Source organism: Lolium rigidum, chromosome 1 (genome assembly GCF_022539505.1).
Source record: "Lolium rigidum isolate FL_2022 chromosome 1, APGP_CSIRO_Lrig_0.1, whole genome shotgun sequence".
NCBI lineage: Eukaryota > Viridiplantae > Streptophyta > Magnoliopsida > Poales > Poaceae > Lolium > Lolium rigidum.
In genome coordinates this window covers 183,265,826-183,279,314 of record NC_061508.1, presented here as the reverse complement: position 1 = coordinate 183,279,314, position 13,489 = coordinate 183,265,826, and the positions used below count along the sequence as shown (strand labels likewise).

Here is a 13,489-nt window from a genome sequence, read left to right as displayed (position 1 = left end):
TTTAGCTTCGGCAGTTTTCCCGCCTTTAAGTCTGATCAAGACCCTCTTCTCCAGCAAGAAAACTGATCATGATGATGGGGCAGCTGTCATGGGCAGACGTGTTGCAAGGAAATTATGCTTTGAGGATTCTCCAGCTTCGGATAATTTAGTGTTAGCAGATCACTCTAGCACTGAGGTCATGAGGAAGAAATCCATTGTTGTTGCAAAGCCTCCTCGTGTTGGACGTAAGAAGGAAGTGCAAGTCACAACTGAAGTTCGCAGAAGCCCCAGGAATAATATTTACAATGGATTTAAAGTGGACATGCCTTCGGATAAAAAGAAAAGGAAGACCAAAGTCTTGAACCGTGTGATTCCAGAGGTAACCCCTATCAAGGCCTCAGATGAAGGTGATGCAAAAGATGACAAGGCGTCACCTGTACCTCCTCCAACACCTATCCCAATTCTTCAGAAAATTGGTGTCAACATTTGTGTCATTCCTCCTGAAGAATTAACAGAGGACAAGCTGCAGAAGTTGGAATCTGAAGATGAAGATGAAGAGTGATGTCGTGGAGTGCACCTCTGAATAAATCTTTTTTAGTAGCCATGAAGTTATTTATTTCTTTCATTCCGAACTATGATAGAACTTTAATACAGGTTGTTCTGCCTGTCTGTTTTATTCATTTAAGTGGCTTGTTATATCATGAACTCAGCTTATAGGCAGTGGCACATTTTATGTTGGAACATTAGAGGTATAAATTCTGAAGATAAGCATAATGCTCTGCGTACACATATTGATTCTTCAGGATGTGCCATTATGCTTACAGGAGACAAAAAGGGCTACATTTGAACACTCTTATATTAGAAAATTCTGTCCCAAAAGGTTTGATAAATTCATTTGTTTCCCTTCTGATGGTAGTTACGGGGGCTTGTGATAATTTGGAACAGTGCCATTTTTAAAGGAGAACTAGTGGAAAATATTGCATGGGCCACAACAGTTAAATTCTCTTCTACTCAGTCGACTGATAACTGGTATCTTACTAATATTTATGGTCCATGTGCTGGGGAAGATAGGGAGAATTTTGTGCAATGGATGTATGACTTACAAATTAATGATTCGGATAATTGGATTCTTTTAGGAGATTATAACTTCTACAGAGCACAAACTGACAGAAATAAAGCTGGAGGAAATGTGGATGATATGTTACTATTTAATGATATTATCAGAGCTCAAAATTTAGTGGATTTACCATTACATGGTGCTACTTATACATGGAGTAATATGCAGTGAAGGCTTTACCTAGGCCAGTCTCAGATCATACACCATGTTTGGTCTCTATTCAGTCTGCTATACCCAAAAGCAATGTATTTGGTTTTGAAAACTATTGGATACATCATCCAGGGTTTAAGGATACAGTAAGTATGGCATGGCAAATAAATATTAATAGATCCAATGCAGCTGATATTATAAATGGAAAATTAAGCAATGTCAGAAGGGCACTGATAAAATGGAGCAAGTCTATTTCCAATTTGACCCTGCTTATCAGTAAGTGTGAATTGGTGCTCAAACAAGTAGATGATATGGAGCAGCTAAGGTGTCTTACAATTCCAGAGAAGAATTTCAGAAAAATCCTCAAGCACCATATCACCAGGTTGCTATCTTATAAGCAACAGTATTGGAAAAAACGGTGTACAGAAAGATGGATTAGATATGGGGATGAGAATACCAATTTTTTTCATAGAATAGCAACAGAAAGGCATAGAAAAAACTCTATTTCTTTTTTGACAAATGCTGATGGCACAGTACTCACAGAACATAATGAGAAGGCTCTTGCACTATTTCATTCTTACAAGAATAGATTGGGAGTATCTGCTGGACATACCATGATGTTTAATTTGAATGAACTTTTCACTCCTTTGGAAGGACTACAAAGTATATCAGCTCCATTCACCAAAGAAGAGATTGATAAAGTTATCCAGAAAATTCCAATTGATAAAGCACCAGGACCAGATGGTTTTAATGGTTGCTTTATTAAAACTTGTTGGGATATTATTGCTCCTGAATTCTACAGTTTATGTCAGGAATTTGCTGAAGGGAAGGCTTTATTGGATAGTATCAATAATTCACTGATTACATTGATACCAAAAAAACAATCACCCACTACAGTCAATGATTTTCGACCTATCTCATTATTGAATTCTTCTCTCAAATTACTCACTAAATTAATGGATTCTAAAGTTGGTAAGTTGCAATCAATATGGTTTTATCCGAGGAAGAAAAATACAAGATTGTCTAGCTTGGGCCTTTGAGTTCATATATCAGTGTGAAAAGTCTAGAAGAGAAATTATTGTTTTAAAATTGGATTTCGAGAAAGCTTTCGATATGATTGAACATGACACTATTATAAGTATTCTGGAACATATGGGCTTCGATAAAACATGGATACAATGGATAAAATGTATACTTGCTTCTGGTCATTCTTCCATTCTTCTTAATGGAGTACCAGGTAATTCTTTTCATTGCAGAAGAGGAGTGAGACAAGGTGATCCCTTGTCACCACTTCTCTTTGTAGCAGCAGCTGAACTTTTGCAAGCTGTCATTAATAAAGAGCTAGTTGATGGGAGATTGTCATTGCCAATACCCTGTGGTGATAAATTTCCAGTAATACAATATGCGGACGACACAATCTCTACTATATTAAATGGTTAGAGGTGGTGTGATGGTTGGTAGGTACGTCCTCCACTACCACCGCACGGAGAAAAAAAGTTGGGGAAGAGAACCCGCTTCTCACACCCCGCAAGCCACGCACGACTCCCATCCTCATCTCCCCATCCCGTTCGTCAAACTCCTGGTCCAGGCCAAGCAACCGTCGACGCCCCATCCTCCACTGAGTTCGCCATTCCCAAGCCTGCCCCTGTCCCCCCTCCTCCCTCCGCCCGATCGATCTCCTCCACCAATACGCTGGAATCGAGATCAGCGACGCCGTCGATGATAGTGGCAGCAGGCCAGCCGGGAAGCCCAAGGGCGGCGATGCGGCCGTCGCCAAGCGATCCAGCAAGGGGAAGGATGACGGGATGACTCCAAGCGATGGCCAACAGATGAAGGACCGCGTGCAGTCTAGGGCCTCACCACTAAAATTGCGGTGGTCGCTCGAAAAGGAAGAGGATTCGGCGCACAGATCGAGGAACAGGACGGTTGCAAGTCGGAGAGTAAGAGGCCAACTAGGCGGATACTCTTCGCACTCCTCGGTACAAACTACAGAGCCCTCCACGAAACAGTCCTCTTCTACTGTGCCCAGCAGCGATCAACAATAATCTGGAGGGCGCACAAGTACCTCGAGTCCCAGATCATCCCCACGGGTATATTGATTTCTTCCTATTGCAATCCATGAGTTCTAACCACGAACGTACAGGCTAACCAGTTTGGCTTCAGCCTGTCCGTAAGTAATTTACTAATTCAGGTTGGTCGAGCTTTTGCAGTCTTAGTTCAGAAAGAGGTCATGAGAATAAAAATCACCACATACAAGGCTTTGAAAAGAACTGCCCGGCGTTCTTAGCGACAATGCATGGAATCCAATGCTTCTAACAAAATGTCCAGAAAAAATTGCATATGGAGACAATGTCACACATCGAGAAAGAATCAGTACCGGCAAACATGATGGTTTGGTTGACAAAATGTTGTTTCTTTTTCCCCGCCGGTGAAGCAGTTAAGCAGGTCTTGCCAAGAGGATTAACAACGTTGGTAAGTATAATAAGCTGAATTATGACCTGTTTTCTTTTGTTTGACCTGCATTTGACTTCCGATAGATCTCCATATAATTGGTTGGTGTAAACTACATGTGATGATGTACTTGCCTCAACTGAATGTTGCTTTCTTCATTATTGCAGATTCTGCAAGTGCTTGGATATAACGGGGTATCAGTTCTCTACTTTTTACGTGTTTGTTTATTTTCTTTGTGAAACCTTAGCATGCACTAGCTTAGTCAAAAGCCGCGCAGAATAATATATGCTCTTTCTTTCAGTACAGATCCAACAACGCCTTACTAGATTTTATGTTATGTAACTCTGTATGTTCTAGCAGAGAGGCACCCAAAGGAGAGAAGTAGAAGTCAAGTGAGAACATAATACTGATGTGAGTTTTCTAAACCATAAGTGATACGGTGGATCCCAGTGGATCCTCCTAGTTGATGCCCGATCTTTCACGACGAGAACCTGGGGTAGAGAATCCTCCCAACAACGCGATGAACGCAGCCTGGAGAAGAGGGAACGAATCCAGCAAGCAACGGATCGACGAACGATACGCCTCAAACCAAGAGCTAGACAATCCTTGATGAACACAAGAACCTTCGCGGCGGATAATAGTATAGATAAACGGCAGCGCCGTACCCCCGGAGGGATGATACACGTGAACACACGCAACTAGGTATGACCTAAACTTTAGACTAAACTTGTTCTGTCCTAACCCTAGCCGCCCCACCTCCTTATATGAGGGGAAGGGTGGCCGGCCAGCCCTTGCTGGGCTGGGCGCCCCACTATGGGCCTCCCTAACTTGGTTGGACAGGCCCAAACCAAGACCGACTCGATTTATTAAAAATCCCTAATTTGCCAATATATGACAATTACAAAAACTAAGATAATTAAGTCTGGTGGAGTCCTGAATCTAGGCTCCACATAGGCCTCCATGCCCGTATCATCCTCCCCCTTCAAGAAGCGTTGTCCCCAACGCGTGAGGGTCTTCTGGAAAAGGTGACGTGATATGAACATGACACGTCCTCGCCGTCTTCAAGTCTTGCTTGCCTTCCACACAACATCCTCCCTCGCGGCCTGCTTGACTTGACACAGCACTTGGCGCCTCCTTTCTTCTCCATATGAGCTTGGACTTCGGCGCCAACTCCTTCGTTTTGCGAGGTTTTGATGGACCCTTGTGTCGCTGCACATGACCCTGCACAAGATGTGTAATTCCTGGGCCACATAAATGTCTCACACGTCCATCCTTGCCTCGATGCATCCGCGGTGTCGCGGAAAACTGGACAGTACTCCTAGCACGGTAGTGCCGCTGCCCACCATCTCCACTGACGCGCTCGCCTCCCACTCCTCCCACGCGCATCTGCGCCACATGTACTGAATCACCATCAGCACAAACATCATCAGTCTGTATACTGGCATCAACACAAACTGGAACTGTAGCACATGCTGCAACATCCACATCAACAATAAGTGTAGCTTCATCCGGCTTGTCACCAACAAGAACTTGCTTGTCATCTACAGGCTTGGCTGAAACATCACCAACATCAATGCTCGGAACATCATGCACCTTATGCTGCACATTAGGCTTTTGCAACTTCTCCTTACGCACCACTAACTCCACATCGGACTTGATATGATCATCACCCATAGGCTTCAAAGTCCGCTGTTTGCCACCATGCATAAAAGAATATGTATTTGCTCGCCCGAGCATGTGTCACATTGCGATCATACTGCCAAGGATGCCCAAGTAGCAATCCACACACCTCCAATGGCAACACATCGCAATCGATCTCATCAACATAATCATCAACCGTAAATGGCACACGCACCTTGTGAGTAATCTTCAAGCATACCACAGCTATTCAACCACTCAAGACGTTTAGGTTCAGGAAGACGCCATGTAGACAACCCCAATGCTGCCACCATCGCCTTGCTAATGCCATTAGTACAGCTACCACCATCAATCATCAACTTGCAAGCCTTGCCCTTGATAAAGCACTGAGTCCGAAACAAACTCCACCGCTGAACCTTGTCAAGCTGTCTTGCAAGCATCATCGTGTACCTTCTTGAGTTGCATATTCAGCCCGCTCAATGGTACATCCTCCTCAACGATCCACGGTAGTGCTCTTGGTATCGAGCCGGGTTTTCTCTCCTCTCGAAGATTTCACCTCAACCTTAGTGATTGTTGGTAGTGGAACAATCTCCTGAATAGGAACTATGCACTTGTCCACTTCCTCTATTGCATGCACAACTACGGACGACTCGCTTACGCTGCTGCAATGGTAACCCAAAACCACCACGAAGAAACGTTTTGAAGTCCGCCCAAGTATAAGCATACTCGCCTCTATCAACGGCATCATACCAATATATGTCCAACTCGGCATCCACACGCCTGTGAGCTAGAAGACAGGCATCATACCCAGTGAACTTCCCTTTGTAGCGACGACATCGTTGGAAACCCAACTCCATGTACTTCTCCCAATCCTCGTACTGCTCAATTGTCGCGTCATGGCATAAATACCACTTTAGTCCTGACACACAATGCGGTACGTCCTCCCAACGGCGGATATCAAGGTAATCATTGAAAACATCACCGGATTTCGTGCCACGTGAACACCGTATGCCACGCACATCTTCTCCAAATGAAGCAACAACAGTATTAGCATCAAGGAGCATCGCCGGAGAAACAAGAGCAGCAGTAGCCGAAGAAGCAACCGCAGTAACAGGAGAAAACGCCGGAGGAAAAACCGCAGGAACAGACGCCGTCCCGGCCCAGGACCCGGTTGGACCGGCCTCCAGACCGGCCAGTCCGGTCACTGGCCCGGTTGACCGGTCGCCAACCGGATCGGCTGCCTCGTACCGGAGCAAAACCGGAAATTGGCGAATTTGCGAACTTCCCGGTTGGGCGTCCGGTTGACCGGGTTCTATGCCAGGCAGCCCGGTCACTGGCCCGGTCGACCGGATTTCCGACCAGGTTTTTCCTGGTCGCGAAATTTCGTCTTCTTCCCGATTCTGGTCGCGATTTTTCGCGATTTTGACCTCCGAAACAGCCATGGATGACCTCCAAACTTCACCAAACAATGCTAAACTTCCTCCAACCAACCTCCTTCGACCGAGAGCCAAACTCCTCCGATCTTAGAGCTAATCTTCTCCGCAGCAAACCGATCAAAAGAGATCGATCAACAAAACCTCGCCGTGAGCAACCCAGAAAACTGATACCACATGATACGGTGGATCCCAGTGGATCCTCCTAGTTGATGCCCGATCTTTCACGACGAGAACCTGGGGTAGAGAATCCTCCCAACAACGCGATGAACGCAGCCTGGAGAAGAGGGAACGAATCCAGCAAGCAACGGATCGACGAACGATACGCCTCAAACCAAGAGCTAGACAATCCTTGATGAACACAAGAACCTTCGCAGCGGATAATAGTATAGATAAACGGCAGCGCCGTACCCCCGGAGGGATGATACACGTGAACACACGCAACTAGGTATGACCTAAACTTTAGACTAAACTTGTTCTGTCCTAACCCTAGCCGCCCCACCTCCTTATATGAGGGGAAGGGTGGCCGGCCAGCCCTTGCTGGGCTGGGCGCCCCACTATGGGCCTCCCTAACTTGGTTGGACAGGCCCAAACCAAGACTGACTCGATTTATTAAAAATCCCTAATTTGCCAATATATGACAATTACAAAAACTAAGATAATTAAGCTGGTGGAGTCCTGAATCTAGGCTCCACATAGGCCTCCATGCCCGTATCAATAAGTGCATATGCCCAGTGGACATATATACATGTCTTCCATAATACGCTGAGATTTTGCAAAGATTCCATGTGGAACAGCTCTACAGTTAATTGGTGATGCTTGACCTGCATGTTCAGTATATAGAATAACAAAATGGAGTGATTTGTCACCTTCCCTATTGTAGATCGATAGTATATTACTGCTAAGGGTTAGTAGTGGATGACAATATCATAAACAAAGTGCTTCTGATGATTATCAAAGGCTTTGGCTTAAACATGTTAACCCAGCTTTCGCGTGCGGAGACCTCGCTTCCGGCCTGTCCTGGCGACTCACCCATCCTGAAGGTCTTGGCTGTCGGTGGGTGGGATCGCTAGACGCCGCGTTGAGTGTGTATAACAATAGCTAGGGTAGCTAGGTTGCTAGGTTTTCGGCCGTGTATCTCATATGTGCCGGTGGTGGTGATAGCGGCAGAGAACAAGAGGCCTTCAGAGTCCCTTCTGAAGCGGTGGTTTCCCTTGTTGTCGGCGCCGGTTATGGTTGGCGAGCTATGTATCGTCTAGGTGCTAGATCCGGGCGAGCGCATGTTTGGTCTGTATGGTGGCATCGAGGCAACGGCGGCGCCACTGCTATGGACCTTTCTTCCCATCCCTCTGCTCCCTCTTTGTTGGTGTCCACTCCGACGCCATCAAGGTGGGCGAGGGGATGTGTACAGGAGCCTCTCAGTGGGTGTTACTTAGCTCCGTGGTAGCGACACTGGTGCTTCGAGTTGGTTGGCTATACAGAGACAAGTTTCGAGACTTGAAGGTGGTAGATCTGGTGGTTTCCCTCGACGGTGTCAATGGGGGTGGCCAGATCTGGGGCCAGAGCTACACGGGGATGATCCCCGGTCGAAGTGGACACATCGATAGGAGCTTCACCGGTGGCAGAGCGCTCCATCGACTCACAAATCCGATCGACGTCGATGGTGTGCCTTCGGTTCTTGGTGTGCAGACGGCACATCATCTTCTCTCCCACGGGCGCGAAGACAGTGTTGGGAAGGACCGCCATGGTCTTGGTGGAGTTTGGGGACCCCCAGGGGCTTGTTTGTAACTTCCTTTTTTGGGTGCCTTTTTTGTTTCTGGACAATTGTTCTGTCTTGAAGCTTCGTGCGCATGCATGTGTGCGCTTTGTATCACTCTTTAAATATACTCCATATTATAATACAATGCGATCTTTCTCAAAAACAAAATCCATATTCAGGTTTCTTGGAGTTGTTATGGAAATACTAAACTATCTGTTTTTTTCCTTATATATCCATTCTTTATTTTATGATCTTTTGAATTTGATAAATGGTGCACGTGATCTGAGATGTTTCATCGGATGGGGATGATGATGCTGTCAGCAAGAGTAGAAAGCAACATAATCTGCACTGCCGACCTGTTGCACTTGTTATTCAGTATTCTGATTGTTATTTCAGTGTATAAATTTTCTTGGCATAAGTAAACATTGAAAGTTGCACAACAGATTTCCTGTAGGAAAGAGTAGATTGCATGGATAAGCACATTAAAATATCTTGTGAGCTAAAGAATCTTGTAAGTCCCAAAATTCAACAAGGATTCTCTGTGCGGTACGAGAAAATTCAGTTTCCCATTATACTGTACACTATTTTAGGTTGAATCGAATCCAACCAAAACTTATCCTTCTTACTGAAATTATAAGTTTGTGCAATTGGACAGAACATTGTAGCAAGGAAGACATGCTCAGCTGCATATTGAATGATACTGCCGGAGAGAGCGAGGTGTTTGTTGCGACACCCAGCGATGCCATATGCATGTCATGCTCAACATTCGTCTTTTGTGTCAATTACAAACTACCATATAGTTAAACTGCACTTCTGACCAAAACTTTGAGGTCACATACCCTTATTGTTACTTCATTTTAGTAGAAGTGCAGTTTCGTATGTTAGATGTTGTTGCAAGTATACAAGTTGCACTAATTGTTTCTTTATTTTGTGAACGGTAATCAGTGAGCTCTACAGTCCTCTGGTATTGTTCACCCGCACAGTACTTCCCTCTAAAGTCCTCTGGTATTGTTCACCCGCACATGTTAGATGTCAACCTCATGCATGGATTTTTGTGTGAATTGTAGCTGTATATTATTTGTGTGATTTCTATTTGGGAATTTCTGCATTTATCTTTGGATGGCCGTAAAGCATATTGATTCTGACCCTTTTTCTTGTGATTGATGCCTCAGTCTAAGGCCGCTGAGGCAATCAGCCCTGGAGAAAGCTTTGTCAACATTTGGAAAGGGAAAGAAGGCCACGAGCGGTACAATATCAGGTCTATAGTCACCTGTGTAGATTGGGCCGTCAGATCCTGAAGATGACCAGGAACAGTGTGTTTGAGATATGTAGGCCAATGTCCGGAATATTTCAAAAGTCAGTCCAAACCCCAAGAGCCATCTTCAATTTGAACTAAAACGAGAAAGTTTTTCGTTTGCTAGATGTCATGAAAATCAACACTGGAGTAAGCATTGGCAGTACCTCAATATATCGTTAGGTTTTCTGACGCAAGATTCAGCATATGTGTATTGATTCAGTTAGCGTCATGGGGAATGCTTCGTTTTTTTGAAGTTAATTGCAACTGGTATTTTTGTGCTGATGTTCAGTTCCATCCTTCTGTGTGGTAAAAAACAGAAATTTATAGTTCTGCAGAACTACTGTAGGGTGACTGTAAACATATTGAACAAATGTGCCCTTCGATGCTACCCAAACACGATGCCTTTCATTTCATCTGATTATCCACAGCTTTGAGCTCTATTTAACTCTCTGAGACAGATGAAAGTGATGAGATATGTTGTTCTTCACTCAATAATTAGCTGTTGAATTCATCATCTTCTGTAGTCTACCAGCTCATGGACCTGGGGAGTGCACGCTACTTTTTTTTGTTGCAGATGCCCATTGAACCGTGCACCATATGGTATCTTCGGCCGCTACCAGAAAACCACCGAACACCGTCCCCTGCTCCCAACCCAACCCCCCTTCTCTACGCCCTCCTCCATCTCCTGTCGCCGATCCAAGCTCCGACCACCCTAACGATCCAAGGGACGACCATCTGCCACCAGAAGATCCGTATATTAGTTATGTATGTTGTCGAAAAAATTAACTGATAAAAAATTAGTTGAGTGCTGATTTTTATATTCAAACGATGTCGATTATGTCTCTTATCCAAGTATACTTCAAATGAGATACAATCTTATGGGTTCTTAGAAATATCTTATGCCTATAGTTTTTTTTTGTTGATTTGGGTTGCTCATCAAGCATATCACTCGATTATGCCTATAGTTTCATACACATAAATTTTGCATTTATCAGCTTCACCGACGCCGATAAGTACTTATTGGCTTCTTTTTTTTTTGTGAAAAGTACTTATTGGCTTCGCTAGCCTAGATCGCACCTCAACCACTGGAGGGATGGGTTCCCAAGCCTGTCGGGAGCCCCTCAAACCACGCGAACAGTAGGGCCCGACCAACCTGAACCAGGCCAAGGGCCAAGGGCAAGAGCCTTGCTGGCCAGCTGCCCAGCACAGCCTATCGTCCTTGACCCACGCTGCCCCGTCGTGCCACAGCCAAATTTGAAGAGGGACACAGTCGCCACATGAGGGCAAGCGCAGTTGGCCGAGATCTGCAGGTCGAGCCCGGTCAACCATCACCTCCACGGGAGAGCGCCCAGCCGCAGCTAACGCGAACTCATCCCTTCGCCACCTCCACAGTGAGTAGCCGCCCCTGATGCAGCACGATGTCCATCTCCACGCCAAGCCCCGCTAACCTCGGCCGAAATGCACCGTCACCATGGAAATGCGCCGCCCCACATAGCCTCCTCATTCCATGGAAAGGACGACCCACCAGCACCGCATGTGCTTTGCCAAGCAGAGGGGCATGGAAGGGAGCAAGAGGAGGGGTGCAAGTGGGTTGGGGTTTGCCCCAGGTTCCCATGGGGACGAGCCATAAGTGGTACGGTGTTCACTCAATGTGTCTATGTTCACATGTGTACATTCGTAGGCATATATTTACGTATATATATGTGACATCAATAAAATTGAGAGCCGTAGCAACGCACGGGCATTCAACTAGTATTGGTAATGCAAGCAGACACAAATGAGCTGATGTACCTGAAGCAAATATTGCTTGACTATGCAACATCAACGGGTCTCAAAATTAATTTTCAGAAATCTAATCTCATTCCCATAAATATATCAAGTAATAGAGCTCAAGAATTAGCAGATTTATTTGGGTGTACTGTGGCTTCCATGCCATTTACATACCTTGGCCTACCGATGGGAACTACAAAACCAAATGCAACGGATTTAATGCCCTTGGTGTGTAGGATTGAAAGGAAAGTTACTAGCTCTGCACTTCTAATGTCACATGCTAGAAAGTTAGCATATGTGAATGCTATAATCACTTCTATTGCTAATTTTACTATGTGCACCATTGAGATTAATCCAAAGACTCTGCAGCATATTGAAAAGATAAGAAGGAGAGTTCTTTGGAGTACGAAAACTGATGATGGGGAGAAATGTCTTTCCTTAGCAGCATGGGACATGGTGTGTAAACCCAAAGACAAAGGGGGATTGGGAGTACATAATTTGAAAATTCAGAATCAAGCACTACTCCTCAAATTTTTGGATAAATTTTATAATAAGAAAGATATACAGTGGGTGCATCTAATTTGGCAGACTTATTATCAGAATTCTATACCACATGCATCCAATATGTGTGGCTCCTTTTGGTGGAAATCCATTATGAAGTTATCTCCCACTTTCAGAGGAATTACATCTTGTCAGGTCAACAATGGTAATATGATTATATTCTGGAAGGATGATTGGAATAATGGAATTTTGCAAGACACACTAACCTGCCTATATTCATATGTACAAGATGAAGACATTTCAGTGGCTGAGTTCTGCTCTATTACAAATATTTCAGATATTTTCCATTTACCTTTATCCCCAGAAGCATTTATTCAATATCAGCGATTCATGAGAAATAATTCAAAATCTGAATGTAATACAGCAAGAAAATGATGTTTGGACTTTCAAATGGGGAGACAAATATTCTTCCAGGAAATACTACAAGTTTGTTCACAGATTAATTGATCCCCCAACTCCTTACTCTTGGATATGTAAATCCAAACTATGGCCAAAGTTGAAAGTGTTTGCCTGGCTCTTGCTTTCGGACAGACTTAATACAAGGAATATGTTGAAGAGAAGGCACCTAAATATTGGTAATATATTCTCATGTGTTTTATGTAATTCAGGGGAGGAGGAAACGTTAGAACATTTATTTTTTCATTGCCCCTTCAGTACCTACTGTTGGTCGAGATTGAATATCTCATGGAGTTTAAACCAGGGCAGGTTTGACATGTTATGTCAAGCTAAATCAACTTTCCAGGAGAGATTATTTTTTGAGATTTTCACAATTGGAGCTTGGGGGATCTGGAAAGAAAGGAATAATCTTATTTTCAAAGGAATAGCAACCTCAAGAGAATCCTGGAAGGCAAGAGTCATTGTAGATCTACAGCTATTAAGGTTCAGGGTTAACCAAAACCTGGAAAACACAATCTCTTTTTTCATAGATAGACTTTCATAGACCTCTATTGTAAAAGTGGGTGTATGCACCCGAGATGATGTAAATATTTTGGCTTTTAATAGAGTACCACAGTAGGAGCCTCTCCTACTAGTATTTGGTCCAAAAAAAAAAAACGAGATGCCGAAGAGCCAGTTGTTGTTTTCTGCTGTTTTTGGTTTCAGAAATCCTAGTAAGGAAATATTCTCGGAATTGGACGAAATCAACGCCCAGGGGCCTATTTTTCCACGAAGCTTCCAGAAGACCGAAGAGAAGACGAAGTGGGGCCATGGGGCACCGCCACACTAGGGCGGCGCAGCCCAAGGGGGGCCGCGCGGCCCTAGCGTGTGGGGCCCCCGTGACCCCTCCGAGGCTGCCCTTCCGCCTACATATAGTCTTCGTCGCGAAACCCCCAGTA

General features: G+C 44.6%; 1 long non-coding RNA gene across 2 annotated transcripts; it reads left to right on the top strand.

The window, feature by feature from the left end:
- The first annotated feature begins 2,824 nt into the window (after positions 1-2,824).
- On the top strand, positions 2,825-10,082 carry LOC124682798. Of its 2 annotated transcripts, XR_006996453.1 has the most exons (5): positions 2,825-3,336; positions 3,457-3,718; positions 3,865-3,891; positions 4,058-4,108; positions 9,700-10,082. It is a non-coding gene; the product is annotated as an uncharacterized LOC124682798 (long non-coding RNA). The 2 variants fall into 2 exon arrangements; XR_006996452.1 differs by having other exon boundaries at positions 3,865-4,108.
- The last annotated feature ends 3,407 nt before the right edge of the window (positions 10,083-13,489 follow it).